At 47.7% G+C, this 15,420-nt stretch overlaps 44 non-coding genes across 44 annotated transcripts; all 44 read left to right on the forward strand.

Annotated features, from left to right (window-relative positions):
* Nucleotides 1-156: 156 nt before the first annotated feature.
* On the forward strand, nucleotides 157-275 carry LOC145152904 (5S ribosomal RNA). The gene has a single exon (XR_013733426.1). It is a non-coding gene; the product is annotated as a 5S ribosomal RNA (ribosomal RNA).
* Nucleotides 276-505: 230 nt separating this feature from the next.
* Nucleotides 506-624, forward strand: LOC145144097 (5S ribosomal RNA). Its single transcript, XR_013725116.1, has one exon. It is a non-coding gene; the product is annotated as a 5S ribosomal RNA (ribosomal RNA).
* Nucleotides 625-849: 225 nt separating this feature from the next.
* LOC145152905 (5S ribosomal RNA) lies at nucleotides 850-968 on the forward strand. Its single transcript, XR_013733427.1, has one exon. It is a non-coding gene; the product is annotated as a 5S ribosomal RNA (ribosomal RNA).
* Nucleotides 969-1,197: 229 nt separating this feature from the next.
* LOC145154719 (5S ribosomal RNA) lies at nucleotides 1,198-1,316 on the forward strand. The gene has a single exon (XR_013735179.1). It is a non-coding gene; the product is annotated as a 5S ribosomal RNA (ribosomal RNA).
* Nucleotides 1,317-1,535: 219 nt separating this feature from the next.
* Nucleotides 1,536-1,654, forward strand: LOC145145529 (5S ribosomal RNA). Its single transcript, XR_013726496.1, has one exon. It is a non-coding gene; the product is annotated as a 5S ribosomal RNA (ribosomal RNA).
* A 228-nt stretch (nucleotides 1,655-1,882) lies between these two features.
* Nucleotides 1,883-2,001, forward strand: LOC145155589 (5S ribosomal RNA). Its single transcript, XR_013736022.1, has one exon. It is a non-coding gene; the product is annotated as a 5S ribosomal RNA (ribosomal RNA).
* Nucleotides 2,002-2,230: 229 nt separating this feature from the next.
* Nucleotides 2,231-2,349, forward strand: LOC145154763 (5S ribosomal RNA). The gene has a single exon (XR_013735222.1). It is a non-coding gene; the product is annotated as a 5S ribosomal RNA (ribosomal RNA).
* Nucleotides 2,350-2,578: 229 nt separating this feature from the next.
* On the forward strand, nucleotides 2,579-2,697 carry LOC145152906 (5S ribosomal RNA). The gene has a single exon (XR_013733428.1). It is a non-coding gene; the product is annotated as a 5S ribosomal RNA (ribosomal RNA).
* A 230-nt stretch (nucleotides 2,698-2,927) lies between these two features.
* Nucleotides 2,928-3,046, forward strand: LOC145154720 (5S ribosomal RNA). The gene has a single exon (XR_013735180.1). It is a non-coding gene; the product is annotated as a 5S ribosomal RNA (ribosomal RNA).
* A 219-nt stretch (nucleotides 3,047-3,265) lies between these two features.
* Nucleotides 3,266-3,384, forward strand: LOC145135593 (5S ribosomal RNA). Its single transcript, XR_013719896.1, has one exon. It is a non-coding gene; the product is annotated as a 5S ribosomal RNA (ribosomal RNA).
* Nucleotides 3,385-3,611: 227 nt separating this feature from the next.
* On the forward strand, nucleotides 3,612-3,730 carry LOC145141504 (5S ribosomal RNA). Its single transcript, XR_013722714.1, has one exon. It is a non-coding gene; the product is annotated as a 5S ribosomal RNA (ribosomal RNA).
* A 229-nt stretch (nucleotides 3,731-3,959) lies between these two features.
* LOC145154764 (5S ribosomal RNA) lies at nucleotides 3,960-4,078 on the forward strand. Its single transcript, XR_013735223.1, has one exon. It is a non-coding gene; the product is annotated as a 5S ribosomal RNA (ribosomal RNA).
* A 230-nt stretch (nucleotides 4,079-4,308) lies between these two features.
* On the forward strand, nucleotides 4,309-4,427 carry LOC145144109 (5S ribosomal RNA). Its single transcript, XR_013725127.1, has one exon. It is a non-coding gene; the product is annotated as a 5S ribosomal RNA (ribosomal RNA).
* Nucleotides 4,428-4,657: 230 nt separating this feature from the next.
* On the forward strand, nucleotides 4,658-4,776 carry LOC145152413 (5S ribosomal RNA). Its single transcript, XR_013732932.1, has one exon. It is a non-coding gene; the product is annotated as a 5S ribosomal RNA (ribosomal RNA).
* A 229-nt stretch (nucleotides 4,777-5,005) lies between these two features.
* On the forward strand, nucleotides 5,006-5,124 carry LOC145144120 (5S ribosomal RNA). The gene has a single exon (XR_013725138.1). It is a non-coding gene; the product is annotated as a 5S ribosomal RNA (ribosomal RNA).
* A 224-nt stretch (nucleotides 5,125-5,348) lies between these two features.
* On the forward strand, nucleotides 5,349-5,467 carry LOC145152907 (5S ribosomal RNA). The gene has a single exon (XR_013733429.1). It is a non-coding gene; the product is annotated as a 5S ribosomal RNA (ribosomal RNA).
* A 229-nt stretch (nucleotides 5,468-5,696) lies between these two features.
* Nucleotides 5,697-5,815, forward strand: LOC145152414 (5S ribosomal RNA). Its single transcript, XR_013732933.1, has one exon. It is a non-coding gene; the product is annotated as a 5S ribosomal RNA (ribosomal RNA).
* Nucleotides 5,816-6,044: 229 nt separating this feature from the next.
* On the forward strand, nucleotides 6,045-6,163 carry LOC145146985 (5S ribosomal RNA). Its single transcript, XR_013727904.1, has one exon. It is a non-coding gene; the product is annotated as a 5S ribosomal RNA (ribosomal RNA).
* Nucleotides 6,164-6,388: 225 nt separating this feature from the next.
* Nucleotides 6,389-6,507, forward strand: LOC145154525 (5S ribosomal RNA). Its single transcript, XR_013734998.1, has one exon. It is a non-coding gene; the product is annotated as a 5S ribosomal RNA (ribosomal RNA).
* Nucleotides 6,508-6,734: 227 nt separating this feature from the next.
* On the forward strand, nucleotides 6,735-6,853 carry LOC145152909 (5S ribosomal RNA). The gene has a single exon (XR_013733431.1). It is a non-coding gene; the product is annotated as a 5S ribosomal RNA (ribosomal RNA).
* Nucleotides 6,854-7,082: 229 nt separating this feature from the next.
* On the forward strand, nucleotides 7,083-7,201 carry LOC145136472 (5S ribosomal RNA). The gene has a single exon (XR_013720482.1). It is a non-coding gene; the product is annotated as a 5S ribosomal RNA (ribosomal RNA).
* A 230-nt stretch (nucleotides 7,202-7,431) lies between these two features.
* Nucleotides 7,432-7,550, forward strand: LOC145154274 (5S ribosomal RNA). Its single transcript, XR_013734753.1, has one exon. It is a non-coding gene; the product is annotated as a 5S ribosomal RNA (ribosomal RNA).
* Nucleotides 7,551-7,779: 229 nt separating this feature from the next.
* LOC145152910 (5S ribosomal RNA) lies at nucleotides 7,780-7,898 on the forward strand. The gene has a single exon (XR_013733432.1). It is a non-coding gene; the product is annotated as a 5S ribosomal RNA (ribosomal RNA).
* Nucleotides 7,899-8,127: 229 nt separating this feature from the next.
* LOC145147149 (5S ribosomal RNA) lies at nucleotides 8,128-8,246 on the forward strand. The gene has a single exon (XR_013728062.1). It is a non-coding gene; the product is annotated as a 5S ribosomal RNA (ribosomal RNA).
* Nucleotides 8,247-8,476: 230 nt separating this feature from the next.
* Nucleotides 8,477-8,595, forward strand: LOC145137959 (5S ribosomal RNA). The gene has a single exon (XR_013721285.1). It is a non-coding gene; the product is annotated as a 5S ribosomal RNA (ribosomal RNA).
* Nucleotides 8,596-8,823: 228 nt separating this feature from the next.
* LOC145153860 (5S ribosomal RNA) lies at nucleotides 8,824-8,942 on the forward strand. Its single transcript, XR_013734349.1, has one exon. It is a non-coding gene; the product is annotated as a 5S ribosomal RNA (ribosomal RNA).
* Nucleotides 8,943-9,172: 230 nt separating this feature from the next.
* LOC145149015 (5S ribosomal RNA) lies at nucleotides 9,173-9,291 on the forward strand. The gene has a single exon (XR_013729877.1). It is a non-coding gene; the product is annotated as a 5S ribosomal RNA (ribosomal RNA).
* A 229-nt stretch (nucleotides 9,292-9,520) lies between these two features.
* On the forward strand, nucleotides 9,521-9,639 carry LOC145154275 (5S ribosomal RNA). The gene has a single exon (XR_013734754.1). It is a non-coding gene; the product is annotated as a 5S ribosomal RNA (ribosomal RNA).
* A 228-nt stretch (nucleotides 9,640-9,867) lies between these two features.
* On the forward strand, nucleotides 9,868-9,986 carry LOC145152911 (5S ribosomal RNA). Its single transcript, XR_013733433.1, has one exon. It is a non-coding gene; the product is annotated as a 5S ribosomal RNA (ribosomal RNA).
* A 228-nt stretch (nucleotides 9,987-10,214) lies between these two features.
* On the forward strand, nucleotides 10,215-10,333 carry LOC145153592 (5S ribosomal RNA). The gene has a single exon (XR_013734092.1). It is a non-coding gene; the product is annotated as a 5S ribosomal RNA (ribosomal RNA).
* Nucleotides 10,334-10,562: 229 nt separating this feature from the next.
* LOC145155257 (5S ribosomal RNA) lies at nucleotides 10,563-10,681 on the forward strand. Its single transcript, XR_013735706.1, has one exon. It is a non-coding gene; the product is annotated as a 5S ribosomal RNA (ribosomal RNA).
* A 229-nt stretch (nucleotides 10,682-10,910) lies between these two features.
* On the forward strand, nucleotides 10,911-11,029 carry LOC145149681 (5S ribosomal RNA). Its single transcript, XR_013730532.1, has one exon. It is a non-coding gene; the product is annotated as a 5S ribosomal RNA (ribosomal RNA).
* A 227-nt stretch (nucleotides 11,030-11,256) lies between these two features.
* Nucleotides 11,257-11,375, forward strand: LOC145152912 (5S ribosomal RNA). The gene has a single exon (XR_013733435.1). It is a non-coding gene; the product is annotated as a 5S ribosomal RNA (ribosomal RNA).
* Nucleotides 11,376-11,604: 229 nt separating this feature from the next.
* On the forward strand, nucleotides 11,605-11,723 carry LOC145155258 (5S ribosomal RNA). Its single transcript, XR_013735707.1, has one exon. It is a non-coding gene; the product is annotated as a 5S ribosomal RNA (ribosomal RNA).
* A 228-nt stretch (nucleotides 11,724-11,951) lies between these two features.
* Nucleotides 11,952-12,070, forward strand: LOC145156094 (5S ribosomal RNA). Its single transcript, XR_013736519.1, has one exon. It is a non-coding gene; the product is annotated as a 5S ribosomal RNA (ribosomal RNA).
* Nucleotides 12,071-12,300: 230 nt separating this feature from the next.
* LOC145144132 (5S ribosomal RNA) lies at nucleotides 12,301-12,419 on the forward strand. The gene has a single exon (XR_013725149.1). It is a non-coding gene; the product is annotated as a 5S ribosomal RNA (ribosomal RNA).
* Nucleotides 12,420-12,648: 229 nt separating this feature from the next.
* LOC145154276 (5S ribosomal RNA) lies at nucleotides 12,649-12,767 on the forward strand. The gene has a single exon (XR_013734755.1). It is a non-coding gene; the product is annotated as a 5S ribosomal RNA (ribosomal RNA).
* Nucleotides 12,768-12,994: 227 nt separating this feature from the next.
* On the forward strand, nucleotides 12,995-13,113 carry LOC145152913 (5S ribosomal RNA). The gene has a single exon (XR_013733436.1). It is a non-coding gene; the product is annotated as a 5S ribosomal RNA (ribosomal RNA).
* Nucleotides 13,114-13,342: 229 nt separating this feature from the next.
* Nucleotides 13,343-13,461, forward strand: LOC145155259 (5S ribosomal RNA). Its single transcript, XR_013735708.1, has one exon. It is a non-coding gene; the product is annotated as a 5S ribosomal RNA (ribosomal RNA).
* Nucleotides 13,462-13,690: 229 nt separating this feature from the next.
* Nucleotides 13,691-13,809, forward strand: LOC145152914 (5S ribosomal RNA). The gene has a single exon (XR_013733437.1). It is a non-coding gene; the product is annotated as a 5S ribosomal RNA (ribosomal RNA).
* A 228-nt stretch (nucleotides 13,810-14,037) lies between these two features.
* LOC145152415 (5S ribosomal RNA) lies at nucleotides 14,038-14,156 on the forward strand. Its single transcript, XR_013732934.1, has one exon. It is a non-coding gene; the product is annotated as a 5S ribosomal RNA (ribosomal RNA).
* A 229-nt stretch (nucleotides 14,157-14,385) lies between these two features.
* LOC145155260 (5S ribosomal RNA) lies at nucleotides 14,386-14,504 on the forward strand. The gene has a single exon (XR_013735709.1). It is a non-coding gene; the product is annotated as a 5S ribosomal RNA (ribosomal RNA).
* Nucleotides 14,505-14,734: 230 nt separating this feature from the next.
* LOC145146191 (5S ribosomal RNA) lies at nucleotides 14,735-14,853 on the forward strand. The gene has a single exon (XR_013727137.1). It is a non-coding gene; the product is annotated as a 5S ribosomal RNA (ribosomal RNA).
* Nucleotides 14,854-15,080: 227 nt separating this feature from the next.
* On the forward strand, nucleotides 15,081-15,199 carry LOC145152915 (5S ribosomal RNA). The gene has a single exon (XR_013733438.1). It is a non-coding gene; the product is annotated as a 5S ribosomal RNA (ribosomal RNA).
* Nucleotides 15,200-15,420: the final 221 nt, after the last annotated feature.

Genomic DNA, 15,420 nt, shown 5'->3' on the forward strand with positions numbered 1-15,420 from the left:
ATTTCTATGCTCGGGTGGCCTCCGCTTCATGGTTGATGGTTTTCGTATTTTTGGAACGGAGCCGATCGGTCACGTGGGTTCCACGCCTCGCGTACGAAAACAAAGGAGGTTCTGTGTCTTTTAAGACATACAAGCAATAAGCATGGACAGTATTTCGGGTGCGATCATACCAGCACTAATGCACCGGATCCCATCAGAACTCCGCAGTTAAGCGTGCTTGGGCGAGAGTAGTACTAGGATGGGTGACCCCATGGGAAGTCCTCGTGTTGCACCCCCCTTTTTCGTTGTCCGTTTGCGTTTTTTTAGATTTTACGTGCGGTTTTTTTTTGTTTTTTTTTTCTTTCTTGCTATTTCTATGCTCGGGTGGCCTCCGCTTCATGGTTGATGGTCTTCGTATTTTTGGAACGGAGCTGATCGGTCACGTGGGTCCCACGCCTCGCGTACGAAAACAAAGGAGGTTCTGCGTCTTTTAAGACATACAAGCAATAAGCATGGATAGTATTTCGGGTGCGATCATACCAGCACTAATGCACCGGATCCCATCAGAACTCCGCAGTTAAGCGTGCTTGGGCGAGAGTAGTACTAGGATGGGTGACCCCCTGGGAAGTCCTCGTGTTGCACCCCCCCTTTTTCGTTGTCCGTTTGCGTTTTTTTAGATTTTACGTGCGGTTTTTTTTTGTTTTATTTCTTGCTATTTCTATGCTCGGGTGGCCTCCGTTTCATGGTTCATGGTCTTCGTATTTTTGGAACGGAGCCGATCGGTCACGTGGGTCCCACGCCTCGCGTACGAAAACAAAGGAGGTTCTGTGTCTTTTAAGACATACAAGCAATAAGCATGGACAGTATTTCGGGTGCGATCATACCAGCACTAATGCACCGGATCCCATCAGAACTCCGCAGTTAAGCGTGCTTGGGCGAGAGTAGTACTAGGATGGGTGACCCCATGGGAAGTCCTCGTGTTGCACCCCCCTTTTTCGTTGTCCGTTTGCGTTTTTTTAGATTTTACGTGCGGTTTTTTTTTGTTTTTTTTTCTTTCTTGCTATTTCTATGCTCGGGTGGCCTCCGCTTCATGGTTGATGGTCTTCGTATTTTTGGAACGGAGCTGATCGGTCACGTGGGTCCCACGCCTCGCGTACGAAAACAAAGGAGGTTCTGCGTCTTTTAAGACATACAAGCAATAAGCATGGATAGTATTTCGGGTGCGATCATACCAGCACTAATGCACCGGATCCCATCAGAACTCCGCAGTCAAGCGTGCTTGGGCGAGAGTAGTACTAGGATGGGTGACCCCCTGGGAAGTCCTCGTGTTGCACCCCCCTTTTTCGTTGTCCGTTTGCGTTTTTTTAGATTTTACGTGCGGTTTTTTTTTCTTTCTTGCTATTTCTATGCCCGGGTGGCCTTCGTTTCATGGTTCATGGTCTTCGTATTTTTGGAACGGAGCCGATCGGTCACGTGGGTCCCACGCCTCGCGTACGAAAACAAAGGAGGTTCTGCGTCCTTTAAGACATACATGCAATAAGCATGGATAGTATTTCGGGTGCGATCTTACCAGCACTAATGCACCGGATCCCATCAGTACTCCGCAGTTAAGCGTGCTTGGGCGAGAGTAGTACTAGGATGGGTGACCCCCTGGGAAGTCCTCGTGTTGCACCCCCATTTTTTCGTTGTCCGTTTGCGTTTTTTTAGATTTTACGTGCGGTTTTTTTTTGTTTTTTTTTTTCTTGCTATTTCTATGCTCGGGTGGCCCCCGCTTCATGGTTGATGGTCTTCGTATTTTTGGAACGGAGCTGATCGGTCACGTGGGTCCCACGCCTCGCGTACGAAAACAAAGGAGGTTCTGCGTCTTTTAAGACATACAAGCAATAAGCATGGATAGTATTTCGGGTGCGATCATACCAGCACTAATGCACCAGATCCCATCAGAACTCCGCAGTTAAGCGTGCTTGGGCGAGAGTAGTACTAGGATGGGTGACCCCCTGGGAAGTCCTCGTGTTGCACCCCCCTTTTTCGTTGTCCGTTTGCGTTTTTTTAGATTTTACGTGTGGTTTTTTTTTGTTTTTTTTTCTTTCTTGCTATTTCTATGCTCGGGTGGCCTCCGTTTCATGGTTCATGGTCTTCGTATTTTTGGAACGGAGTCGATCGGTCACGTGGGTCCCACGCCTCGCGTACGAAAACAAAGGAGGTTCTGCGTCTTTTAAGACATACAAGCAATAAGCATGGATAGTATTTCGGGTGCGATCATACCAGCACTAATGCACCGGATCCCATCAGAACTCCGCAGTTAAGCGTGCTTGGGCGAGAGTAGTACTAGGATGGGTGACCCCCTGCGAAGTCCTCGTGTTGCACCCCCCTTTTTCGTTGTCCGTTTGCGTTTTTTTAGATTTTACGTGCGGTTTTTTTTTGTTTTTTTTTCTTTCTTGCTATTTCTATGCTCGGGTGGCCTCCGCTTCATGGTTGATGGTTTTCGTATTTTTGGAACGGAGCCGATCGGTCACGTGGGTTCCACGCCTCGCGTACGAAAACAAAGGAGGTTCTGTGTCTTTTAAGACATACAAGCAATAAGCATGGACAGTATTTCGGGTGCGATCATACCAGCACTAATGCACCGGATCCCATCAGAACTCCGCAGTTAAGCGTGCTTGGGCGAGAGTAGTACTAGGATGGGTGACCCCATGGGAAGTCCTCGTGTTGCACCCCCCTTTTTCGTTGTCCGTTTGCGTTTTTTTAGATTTTACGTGCGGTTTTTTTTTGTTTTTTTTTTCTTTCTTGCTATTTCTATGCTCGGGTGGCCTCCGCTTCATGGTTGATGGTCTTCGTATTTTTGGAACGGAGCTGATCGGTCACGTGGGTCCCACGCCTCGCGTACGAAAACAAAGGAGGTTCTGCGTCTTTTAAGACATACAAGCAATAAGCATGGATAGTATTTCGGGTGCGATCATACCAGCACTAATGCACCGGATCCCATCAGAACTCCGCAGTCAAGCGTGCTTGGGCGAGAGTAGTACTAGGATGGGTGACCCCCTGGGAAGTCCTCGTGTTGCACCCCCCTTTTTCGTTGTCCGTTTGCGTTTTTTTAGATTTTACGTGCGGTTTTTTTTTCTTTCTTGCTATTTCTATGCCCGGGTGGCCTTCGTTTCATGGTTCATGGTCTTCGTATTTTTGGAACGGAGCCGATCGGTCACGTGGGTCCCACGCCTCGCGTACGAAAACAAAGGAGGTTCTGCGTCCTTTAAGACATACATGCAATAAGCATGGATAGTATTTCGGGTGCGATCATACCAGCACTAATGCACCGGATCCCATCAGTACTCCGCAGTTAAGCGTGCTTGGGCGAGAGTAGTACTAGGATGGGTGACCCCCTGGGAAGTCCTCGTGTTGCACCCCCGTTTTTTCGTTGTCCGTTTGCGTTTTTTTAGATTTTACGTGCGGTTTTTTTTTGTTTTTTTTTTCTTGCTATTTCTATGCTCGGGTGGCCTCCGCTTCATGGTTGATGGTCTTCGTATTTTTGGAACGGAGCTGATCGGTCACGTGGGTCCCACGCCTCGCGTACGAAAACAAAGGAGGTTCTGCGTCTTTTAAGACATACAAGCAATAAGCATGGATAGTATTTCGGGTGCGATCATACCAACACTAATGCACCGGATCCCATCAGAACTCCGCAGTTAAGCGTGCTTGGGCGAGAGTAGTACTAGGATGGGTGACCCCCTGGGAAGTCCTCGTGTTGCACCCCCCTTTTTCGTTGTCCGTTTGCGTTTTTTTAGATTTTACGTGTGGTTTTTTTTTGTTTTTTTTTCTTTCTTGCTATTTCTATGCTCGGGTGGCCTCCGTTTCATGGTTCATGGTCTTCGTATTTTTGGAACGGAGTCGATCGGTCACGTGGGTCCCACGCCTCGCGTACGAAAACAAAGGAGGTTCTGCGTCTTTTAAGACATACAAGCAATAAGCATGGATAGTATTTCGGGTGCGATCATACCAGCACTAATGCACCGGATCCCATCAGAACTCCGCAGTTAAGCGTGCTTGGGCGAGAGTAGTACTAGGATGGGTGACCCCCTGCGAAGTCCTCGTGTTGCACCCCCCTTTTTCGTTGTCCGTTTGCGTTTTTTTAGATTTTACGTGCGGTTTTTTTTTGTTTTTTTTTTCTTTCTTGCTATTTCTATGCTCGGGTGGCCTCCGCTTAATGGTTGATGGTTTTCGTATTTTTGGAACGGAGCCGATCGGTCACGTGGGTTCCACGCCTCGCGTACGAAAACAAAGGAGGTTCTGCGTCTTTTAAGACATACAAGCAATAAGCATGGATAGTATTTCGGGTGCGATCATACCAGCACTAATGCACCGGATCCCATCAGAACTCCGCAGTTAAGCGTGCTTGGGCGAGAGTAGTACTAGGATGGGTGACCCCCTGGGAAGTCCTCGTGTTGCACCCCCCTTTTTCGTTGTCCGTTTGCGTTTTTTTAGATTTTACGTGCGGTTTTTTTTTTGTTTTTTTTTCTTTATTGCTATTTCTATGCTCGGGTGGCCTCCGTTTCATGGTTCATGGTCTTCGTATTTTTGGAACGGAGCCGATCGGTCACGTGGGTCCCACGCCTCGCGTACGAAAACAAAGGAGGTTCTGCGTCTTTTAAGACATACAAGCAATAAGCATGGATAGTATTTCGGGTGCGATCATACCAGCACTAATGCACCGGATCCCATCAGAACTCCGTAGTTAAGCGTGCTTGGGCGAGAGTAGTACTAGGATGGGTGACCCCCTGGGAAGTCCTCGTGTTGCACCCCCCTTTTTCGTTGTCCGTTTGCGTTTTTTTAGATTTTACGTGCGGTTTTTTTTTGTTTTTTTTTCTTTCTTGCTATTTCTATGCTCGGGTGGCCTCCGCTTCATGGTTGATGGTTTTCGTATTTTTGGAACGGAGCCGATCGGTCACGTGGGTTCCACGCCTCGCGTACGAAAACAAAGGAGGTTCTGCGTCTTTTAAGACATAAAAGCAATAAGCATAGATAGTATTTCGGGTGCGATCATACCAGCACTAATGCACCGGATCCCATCAGAACTCCGCAGTTAAGCGTGCTTGGGCGAGAGTAGTACTAGGATGGGTGACCCCCTGGGAAGTCCTCGTGTTGCACCCCTTTTTTTCGTTGTCCGTTTGCGTTTTTTTAGATTTTACGTGCGGTTTTTTTTTGTTTTTTTTCTTGCTATTTCTATGCTCGGGTGGCCTCCGTTTCATTGTTCATGGTCTTCGTATTTTTGGAACGGAGCCGATCGGTCACGTGGGTCCCACGCCTCGCGTACGAAAACAAAGGAGGTTCTGTGTCTTTTAAGACATACAAGCAATAAGCATGGACAGTATTTCGGGTGCGATCATACCAGCACTAATGCACCGGATCCCATCAGAACTCCGCAGTTAAGCGTGCTTGGGCGAGAGTAGTACTAGGATGGGTGACCCCATGGGAAGTCCTCGTGTTGCACCCCCCTTTTTCGTTGTCCGTTTGCGTTTTTTTAGAATTTACGTGCGGTTTTTTTTTGTTTTTTTTTCTTTCTTGCTATTTCTATGCTCGGGTGGCCTCCGCTTCATGGTTGATGGTCTTCGTATTTTTGGAACGGAGCTGATCGGTCACGTGGGTCCCACGCCTCGCGTACGAAAACAAAGGAGGTTCTGCGTCTTTTAAGACATACAAGCAATAAGCATGGATAGTATTTCGGGTGCGATCATACCAGCACTAATGCACCGGATCCCATCAGAACTCCGTAGTTAAGCGTGCTTGGGCGAGAGTAGTACTAGGATGGGTGACCCCCTGGGAAGTCCTCGTGTTGCACCCCCCTTTTTCGTTGTCCGTTTGCGTTTTTTTAGATTTTACGTGCGGTTTTTTTTTGTTTTTTTTTCTTTCTTGCTATTTCTATGCTCGGGTGGCCTCCGCTTCATGGTTGATGGTCTTCGTATTTTTGGAACGGAGCTGATCGATCACGTGGGTCCCACGTCTCGCGTACGAAAACAAAGGAGGTTCTGCGTCTTTTAAGACATACAAGCAATAAGCATGGATAGTATTTCGGGTGCGATCATACCAGCACTAATGCACTGGATCTCATCAGAACTCCGCAATTAAGCGTGCTTGGGCGAGAGTAGTACTAGGATGGGTGACCCCCTGGGAAGTCCTCGTGTTGCACCCCCTTTTTCGTTGTCCGTTTGCGTTTTTTTAGATTTTACGTGCGGTTTTTTTTTGTTTTTTTTTTCTTGCTATTTCTATGCTCGGGTGGCCTCCGCTTCATGGTTGATGGTTTTCGTATTTTTGGAACGGAGCCGATCGGTCACGTGGGTTCCACGCCTCGCGTACGAAAACAAAGGAGGTTCTGCGTCTTTTAAGACATAAAAGCAATAAGCATGGATAGTATTTCGTGTGCGATCATACCAGCACTAATGCACCGGATCCCATCAGAACTCCGCAGTTAAGCGTGCTTGGGCGAGAGTAGTACTAGGATGGGTGACCCCCTGGGAAGTCCTCGTGTTGCACCCCCCCTTTTTCGTTGTCCGTTTGCGTTTTTTTAGATTTTACGTGCGGTTTTTTTTTGTTTTTTTTTTCTTGCTATTTCTATGCTCGGGTGGCCTCCGTTTCATGGTTCATGGTCTTCGTATTTTTGGAACGGAGCCGATCGGTCACGTGGGTCCCACGCCTCGTGTACGAAAACAAAGGAGGTTCTGTGTCTTTTAAGACATACAAGCAATAAGCATGGATAGTATTTCGGGTGCGATCATACCAGCACTAATGCACCGGATCCCATCAGAACTCCGCAGTTAAGCGTGCTTGGGCGAGAGTAGTACTAGGATGGGTGACCCCATGGGAAGTCCTCGTGTTGCACCCCCCTTTTTCGTTGTCCGTTTGCGTTTTTTTAGATTTTACGTGCGGTTTTTTTTTGTTTTTTTTTCTTTCTTGCTATTTCTATGCTCGGGTGGCCTCCGCTTCATGGTTGATGGTCTTCGTATTTTGGGAACGGAGCTGATCGGTCACGTGGGTCCCACGCCTCGCGTACGAAAACAAAGGAGGTTCTGCGTCTTTTAAGACATACAAGCAATAAGCATGGATAGTATTTCGGGTGCGATCATACCAGCACTAATGCACCGGATCCCATCAGAACTCCGCAGTTAAGCGTGCTTGGTCGAGAGTAGTACTAGGATGGGTGACCCCCTGGGAAGTCCTCGTGTTGCACCCCCCTTTTTCGTTGTCCGTTTGCGTTTTTTTAGATTTTACGTGTGGTTTTTTTTTGTTTTTTTTTTCTTTCTTGCTATTTCTATGCTCGGGTGGCCTCCGTTTCATGGTTCATGGTCTTCGTATTTTTGGAACGGAGTCGATCGGTCACGTGGGTCCCACGCCTCGCGTACGAAAACAAAGGAGGTTCTGCGTCTTTTAAGACATACAAGCAATAAGCATGGATAGTATTTCGGGTGCGATCATACCAGCATTAATGCACCGGATCCCATCAGAACTCCGCAGTTAAGCGTGCTTGGGCGAGAGTAGTACTAGGATGGGTGACCCCCTGGGAAGTCCTCGTGTTGCACCCCCCCCCTTTTTCGTTGTCCGTTTGCGTTTTTTTAGATTTTACGTGCGGTTTTTTTTTGTTTTTTTTTTCTTGCTATTTCTATGCTCGGGTGGCCTCCGTTTCATGGTTCATGGTCTTCGTATTTTTGGAACGGAGCCGATCGGTCACGTGGGTCCCACGCCTCGCGTACGAAAACAAAGGAGGTTCTGTGTCTTTTAAGACATACAAGCAATAAGCATGGACAGTATTTCGGGTGCGATCATACCAGCACTAATGCACCGGATCCCATCAGAACTCCGCAGTTAAGCGTGCTTGGGCGAGAGTAGTACTAGGATGGGTGACCCCATGGGAAGTCCTCGTGTTGCACCCCCCTTTTTCGTTGTCCGTTTGCGTTTTTTTAGATTTTACGTGCGGTTTTTTTTTGTTTTTTTTTCTTTCTTGCTATTTCTATGCTCGGGTGGCCTCCGCTTCATGGTTGATGGTCTTCGTATTTTTGGAACGGAGCTGATCGGTCACGTGGGTCCCACGCCTCGCGTACGAAAACAAAGGAGGTTCTGCGTCTTTTAAGACATACAAGCAATAAGCATGGATAGTATTTCGGGTGCGATCATACCAGCACTAATTCACCAGATCCCATCAGAACTCCGTAGTTAAGCGTGCTTGGGCGAGAGTAGTACTAGGATGGGTGACCCCCTTGGAAGTCCTCGTGTTGCACCCCCCTTTTTCGTTGTCCGTTTGCGTTTTTTTAGATTTTACGTGCGGTTTTTTTTTTGTTTTTTCTTCTTTCTTGCTATTTCTATGCTCGGGTGGCCTCCGTTTCATGGTTCATGGTCTTCGTATTTTTGGAACGGAGCCGATCGGTCACGTGGGTCCCACGCCTCGCGTACGAAAACAAAGGAGGTTCTGCGTCTTTTAAGACATACAAGCAATAAGCATGGATAGTATTTCGGGTGCGATCATACCAGCACTAATGCACCGGATCCTATCAGAACTCCGCAGTTAAGCGTGCTTGGGCGAGAGTAGTACTAGGATGGGTGACCCCCTGGGAAGTCCTCGTGTTGCACCCCCCTTTTTCGTTGTCCGTTTGCGTTTTTTTAGATTTTACGTGCGGTTTTTTTTTGTTTTTTTTCTTTCTTGCTATTTCTATGCTCGGGTGGCCTCCGCTTCATGGTTGATGGTTTTCGTATTTTTGGAACGGAGCCGATCGGTCACGTGGGTCCCACGCCTCGCGTACGAAAACAAAGGAGGTTCTGTGTCTTTTAAGACATACAAGCAATAAGCATGGACAGTATTTCGGGTGCGATCATACCAGCACTAATGCACCGGATCCCATCAGAACTCCGCAGTTAAGCGTGCTTGGGCGAGAGTAGTACTTGGATGGGTGACCCCATGGGAAGTCCTCGTGTTGCACCCCCCTTTTTCGTTGTCCGTTTGCGTTTTTTTAGATTTTACGTGCGGTTTTTTTTTTGTTTTTTTTTCTTTCTTGCTATTTCTATGCTCGGGTGGCCTCCGTTTCATGGTTCATGGTCTTCGTATTTTTGGAACGGAGCCGGTCGGTCACGTGGGTCCCACGTCTCGCGTACGAAAACAAAGGAGGTTCTGTGTCTTTTAAGACATACAAGCAATAAGCATGGATAGTATTTCCGGTGCGATCATACCAGCACTAATGCACCGGATCCCATCACAACTCCGCAGTTAAGCGTGCTTGGGCGAGAGTAGTACTAGGATGGGTGACCCCCTGGGAAGTCCTCGTGTTGCACCCCCCTTTTTCGTTGTCCGTTTGCGTTTTTTTAGATTTTACGTGCGGTTTTTTTTTGTTTTTTTTTCTTTCTTGCTATTTCTATGCTCGGGTGGCCTCCGCTTCATGGTTGATGGTTTTCGTATTTTTGGAACGGAGCCGATCGGTCACGTGGGTTCCACGCCTCGCGTACGAAAACAAAGGAGGTTCTGCGTCTTTTAAGACATAAAAGCAATAAGCATGGATAGTATTTCGGGTGCGATCATACCAGCATTAATGCACCGGATCCCATCAGAACTCCGCAGTTAAGCGTGCTTGGGCGAGAGTAGTACTAGGATGGGTGACCCCCTGGGAAGTCCTCGTGTTGCACCCCCCCCTTTTTCGTTGTCCGTTTGCGTTTTTTTAGATTTTACGTGCGGTTTTTTTTTGTTTTTTTTTTCTTGCTATTTCTATGCTCGGGTGGCCTCCGTTTCATGGTTCATGGTCTTCGTATTTTTGGAACGGAGCCGATCGGTCACGTGGGTCCCACGCCTCGCGTACGAAAACAAAGGAGGTTCTGTGTCTTTTAAGACATACAAGCAATAAGCATGGACAGTATTTCGGGTGCGATCATACCAGCACTAATGCACCGGATCCCATCAGAACTCCGCAGTTAAGCGTGCTTGGGCGAGAGTAGTACTAGGATGGGTGACCCCATGGGAAGTCCTCGTGTTGCACCCCCCTTTTTCGTTGTCCGTTTGCGTTTTTTTAGATTTTACGTGCGGTTTTTTTTTGTTTTTTTTCTTTCTTGCTATTTCTATGCTCGGGTGGCCTCCGCTTCATGGTTGATGGTCTTCGTATTTTTGGAACGGAGCTGATCGGTCACGTGGGTCCCACGCCTCGCGTACGAAAACAAAGGAGGTTCTGCGTCTTTTAAGACATACAAGCAATAAGCATGGATAGTATTTCGGGTGCGATCATACCAGCACTAATGCACCGGATCCCATCAGAACTCCGTAGTTAAGCGTGCTTGGGCGAGAGTAGTACTAGGATGGGTGACCCCTTGGGAAGTCCTCGTGTTGCACCCCCCTTTTTCGTTGTCCGTTTGCGTTTTTTTAGATTTTACGTGCGGTTTTTTTTTGTTTTTTTTTCTTTCTTGCTATTTCTATGCTCGGGTGGCCTCCGTTTCATGGTTCATGGTCTTCGTATTTTTGGAACGGAGCCGATCGGTCACGTGGGTCCCACGTCTCGCGTACGAAAACAAAGGAGGTTCTGCGTCTTTTAAGACATACAAGCAATAAGCATGGATAGTATTTCGGGTGCGATCATACCAGCACTAATGCACCGGATCCCATCAGAACTCCGCAGTTAAGCGTGCTTGGGCGAGAGTGGTACTAGGATGGGTGACCCCCTGGGAAGTCCTCGTGTTGCACCCCCCTTTTTCGTTGTCCGTTTGCGTTTTTTTAGATTTTACGTGTGGTTTTTTTTTGTTTTTTTTTCTTTCTTGCTATTTCTATGCTCGGGTGGCCTCCGCTTCATAGTTGATGGTTTTCGTATTTTTGGAACGGAGCCGATCGGTCACGTGGGTTCCACGCCTCGCGTACGAAAACAAAGGAGGTTCTGCGTCTTTTAAGACATAAAAGCAATAAGCATGGATAGTATTTCGGGTGCGATCATACCAGCACTAATGCACCGTATGCCATCAGAACTCCGCAGTTAAGCGTGCTTGGGCGAGAGTAGTACTAGGATGGGTGACCCCCTGGGAAGTCCTCGTGTTGCACCCCCACTTTTTCGTTGTCCGTTTGCGTTTTTTTAGATTTTACGTGCGGTTTTTTTTTGTTTTTTTTTTCTTGCTATTTCTATGCTCGGGTGGCCTCCGTTTCATGGTTCATGGTCTTCGTATTTTAGGAACGGAGCCGATCGGTCACGTGGGTCCCACGCCTCGCGTACGAAAACAAAGGAGGTTCTGTGTCTTTTAAGACAAACAAGCAATAAGCATGGACAGTATTTCGGGTGCGATCATACCAGCACTAATGCACCGGATCCCATCAGAACTCCGCAGTTAAGCGTGCTTGGGCGAGAGTAGTACTAGGATGGGTGACCCCATGGGAAGTCCTCGTGTTGCACCCCCCTTTTTCGTTGTCCGTTTGCGTTTTTTTAGATTTTACGTGCGGTTTTTTTTTGTTTTTTTTTCTTTCTTGCTATTTCTATGCTCGGGTGGCCTCCGCTTCATGGTTGATGGTCTTCGTATTTTTGGAACGGAGCTGATCGGTCACGTGGGTCCCACGCCTCGCGTACGAAAACAAAGGAGGTTCTGCGTCTTTTAAGACATACAAGCAATAAGCATGGATAGTATTTCGGGTGCGATCATACCAGCACTAATGCACCGGATCCCATCAGAACTCCGCAGTTAAGCGTGCTTGGGCGAGAGTGGTACTAGGATGGGTGACCCCCTGGGAAGTCCTCGTGTTGCACCCCCCTTTTTCGTTGTCCGTTTGCGTTTTTTTAGATTTTACGTGCGGTTTTTTTTTGTTTTTTTTCTTTCTTGCTATTTCTATGCTCGGGTGGCCTCCGCTTCATGGTTGATCGTTTTCGTATTTTTGGAACGGAGCCGATCGGTCACGTGGGTCCCACGCCTCGCGTACGAAAACAAAGGAGGTTCTGTGTCTTTTAAGACATACAAGCAATAAGCATGGACAGTATTTCGGTTGCGATCATACCAGCACTAATGCACCGGATCCCATCAGAACTCCGCAGTTAAGCGTGCTTGGGCGAGAGTAGTACTAGGATGGGTGACCCCATGGGAAGTCCTCGTGTTGCACCCCCCTTTTTCGTTGTCCGTTTGCGTTTTTTTATATTTTACGTGCGGTTTTTTTTTTGTTTTTTTTTCTTTCTTGCTATTTCTATGCTCGGGTGGCCTCCGTTTCATGGTTCATGGTCTTCGTATTTTTGGAACGGAGCCGATCGGTCACGTGGGTCCCACGTCTCGCGTACGAAAACAAAGGAGGTTCTGCGTCTTTTAAGACATACAAGCAATAAGCATGGATAGTATTTCGGGTGCGATCATACCAGCACTAATGCACCGGATCCCATCAGAACTCCGCAGTTAAGCGTGCTTGGGCGAGAGTAGTACTAGGATGGGTGACCCCCTGGGAAGTCCTCGTGTTGCACCCCCCTTTTTCGTTGTCCGTTTGCGTTTTTTTAGATTTTACGTGCGGTTTTTTTTTGTTTTTTTTTCTTTCTTGCTATTTCTATGCTCGGGTGGCCTCCGCTTCATGGTTGATGGTTTTCGTATTTTTGGAACGGAGCCGATCGGTCACGTGGGTTCCACGCCTCGCGTACGAAAACAAAGGAGGTTCTGCGTCTTTTAAGACATAAAAGCAATAAGCATGGATAGTATTTCGGGTGCGATCATACCAGCATTAATGCACCGGATCCCATCAGAACTCCGCAGTTAAGCGTGCTTGGGCGAGAGTAGTACTAGGATGGGTGACCCCCTGGGAAGTCCTCGTGTTGCACCCCCCCTTTTTCGTTGTCCGTTTGCGTTTTTTTAGATTTTACGTGCGGTTTTTTTTTGTTTTTTTTTTCTTGCTATTTCTATGCTCGGGTGGCCTCCGTTTCATGGTTCATGGTCTTCGTATTTTAGGAACGGAGCCGATCGGTCACGTGGGTCCCACGCCTCGCGTACGAAAACAAAGGAGGTTCTGTGTCTTTTAAGACAAACAAGCAATAAGCATGGACAGTATTTCGGGTGCGATCATACCAGCACTAATGCACCGGATCCCATCAGAACTCCGCAGTTAAGCGTGCTTGGGCGAGAGTAGTACTAGGATGGGTGACCCCATGGGAAGTCCTCGTGTTGCACCCCCCTTTTTCGTTGTCCGTTTGCGTTTTTTTAGATTTTACGTGCGGTTTTTTTTTGTTTTTTTTTCTTTCTTGCTATTTCTATGCTCGGGTGGCCTCCGCTTCATGGTTGATGGTCTTCGTATTTTTGGAACGGAGCTGATCGGTCACGTGGGTCCCACGCCTCGCGTACGAAAACAAAGGAGGTTCTGCGTCTTTTAAGACATACAAGCAATAAGCATGGATAGTATTTCGGGTGCGATCATACCAGCACTAATGCACCGGATCCCATCAGAACTCCGCAGTTAAGCGTGCTTGGGCGAGAGTGGTACTAGGATGGGTGACCCCCTGGGAAGTCCTCGTGTTGCACCCCCCTTTTTCGTTGTCCGTTTGCGTTTTTTTAGATTTTACGTGCGGTTTTTTTTTTGTTTTTTTTCTTTCTTGCTATTTCTATGCTCGGGTGGCCTCCGCTTCATGGTTGATGGTTTTCGTATTTTTGGAACGGAGCCGATCGGTCACGTGGGTCCCACGCCTCGCGTACGAAAACAAAGGAGGTTCTGTGTCTTTTAAGACATACAAGCAATAAGCATGGACAGTATTTCGGGTGCGATCATACCAGCACTAATGCACCGGATCCCATCAGAACTCCGCAGTTAAGCGTGCTTGGGCGAGAGTAGTACTAGGATGGGTGACCCCATGGGAAGTCCTCGTGTTGCACCCCCCTTTTTCGTTGTCCGTTTGCGTTTTTTTAGATTTTACGTGCGGTTTTTTTTTGTTTTTTTTCTTTCTTGTTATTTCTATGCTCGGGTGGCCTCCGCTTCATGGTTGATGGTCTTCGTATTTTTGGAACGGAGCTGATCGGTCACGTGGGTCCCACGCCTCGCGTACGAAAACAAAGGAGGTTCTGCGTCTTTTAAGACATACAAGCAATAAGCATGGATAGTATTTCGGGTGCGATCATACCAGCACTAATGCACCGGATCCCATCAGAACTCCGTAGTTAAGCGTGCTTGGGCGAGAGTAGTACTAGGATGGGTGACCCCCTGGGAAGTCCTCGTGTTGCACCCCCCTTTTTCGTTGTCCGTTTGCGTTTTTTTAGATTTTACGTGCGGTTTTTTTTTGTTTTTTTTTCTTTCTTGCTATTTCTATGCTCGGGTGGCCTCCGTTTCATGGTTCATGGTCTTCGTATTTTTGGAACGGAGCCGATCGGTCACGTGGGTCCCACGTCTCGCGTACGAAAACAAAGGAGGTTCTGCGTCTTTTAAGACATACAAGCAATAAGCATGGATAGTATTTCGGGTGCGATCATACCAGCACTAATGCACCGGATCCCATCAGAACTCCGCAGTTAAGCGTGCTTGGGCGAGAGTGGTACTAGGATGGGTGACCCCCTGGGAAGTCCTCGTGTTGCACCCCCCTTTTTCGTTGTCCGTTTGCGTTTTTTTAGATTTTACGTGTGGTTTTTTTTTGTTTTTTTTTTCTTTCTTGCTATTTCTATGCTCGGGTGGCCTCCGCTTCATAGTTGATGGTTTTCGTATTTTTGGAACGGAGCCGATCGGTCACGTGGGTTCCACGCCTCGCGTACGAAAACAAAGGAGGTTCTGCGTCTTTTAAGACATAAAAGCAATAAGCATGGATAGTATTTCGGGTGCGATCATACCAGCACTAATGCACCGGATGCCATCAGAACTCCGCAGTTAAGCGTGCTTGGGCGAGAGTAGTACTAGGATGGGTGACCCCCTGGGAAGTCCTCGTGTTGCACCCCCACTTTTTCGTTGTCCGTTTGCGTTTTTTTAGATTTTACGTGCGGTTTTTTTTTGTTTTTTTTTTCTTGCTATTTCTATGCTCGGGTGGCCTCCGTTTCATGGTTCATGGTCTTCGTATTTTAGGAACGGAGCCGATCGGTCACGTGGGTCCCACGCCTCGCGTACGAAAACAAAGGAGGTTCTGTGTCTTTTAAGACAAACAAGCAATAAGCATGGACAGTATTTCGGGTGCGATCATACCAGCACTAATGCACCGGATCCCATCAGAACTCCGCAGTTAAGCGTGCTTGGGCGAGAGTAGTACTAGGATGGGTGACCCCATGGGAAGTCCTCGTGTTGCACCCCCCTTTTTCGTTGTCCGTTTGCGTTTTTTTAGATTTTACGTGCGGTTTTTTTTTGTTTTTTTTTCTTTCTTGCTATTTCTATGCTCGGGTGGCCTCCGCTTCATGGTTGATGGTCTTCGTATTTTTGGAACGGAGCTGATCGGTCACGTGGGTCCCACGCCTCGCGTACGAAAACAAAGGAGGTTCTGCGTCTTTTAAGACATACAAGCAATAAGCATGGAT

Source organism: Lactuca virosa, chromosome 1, assembly GCF_052849685.1.
Source record: "Lactuca virosa cultivar CGN04683 chromosome 1, Lactuca_virosa_CGN04683_v6, whole genome shotgun sequence".
Classification (NCBI taxonomy): Eukaryota; Viridiplantae; Streptophyta; class Magnoliopsida; order Asterales; family Asteraceae; genus Lactuca; species Lactuca virosa.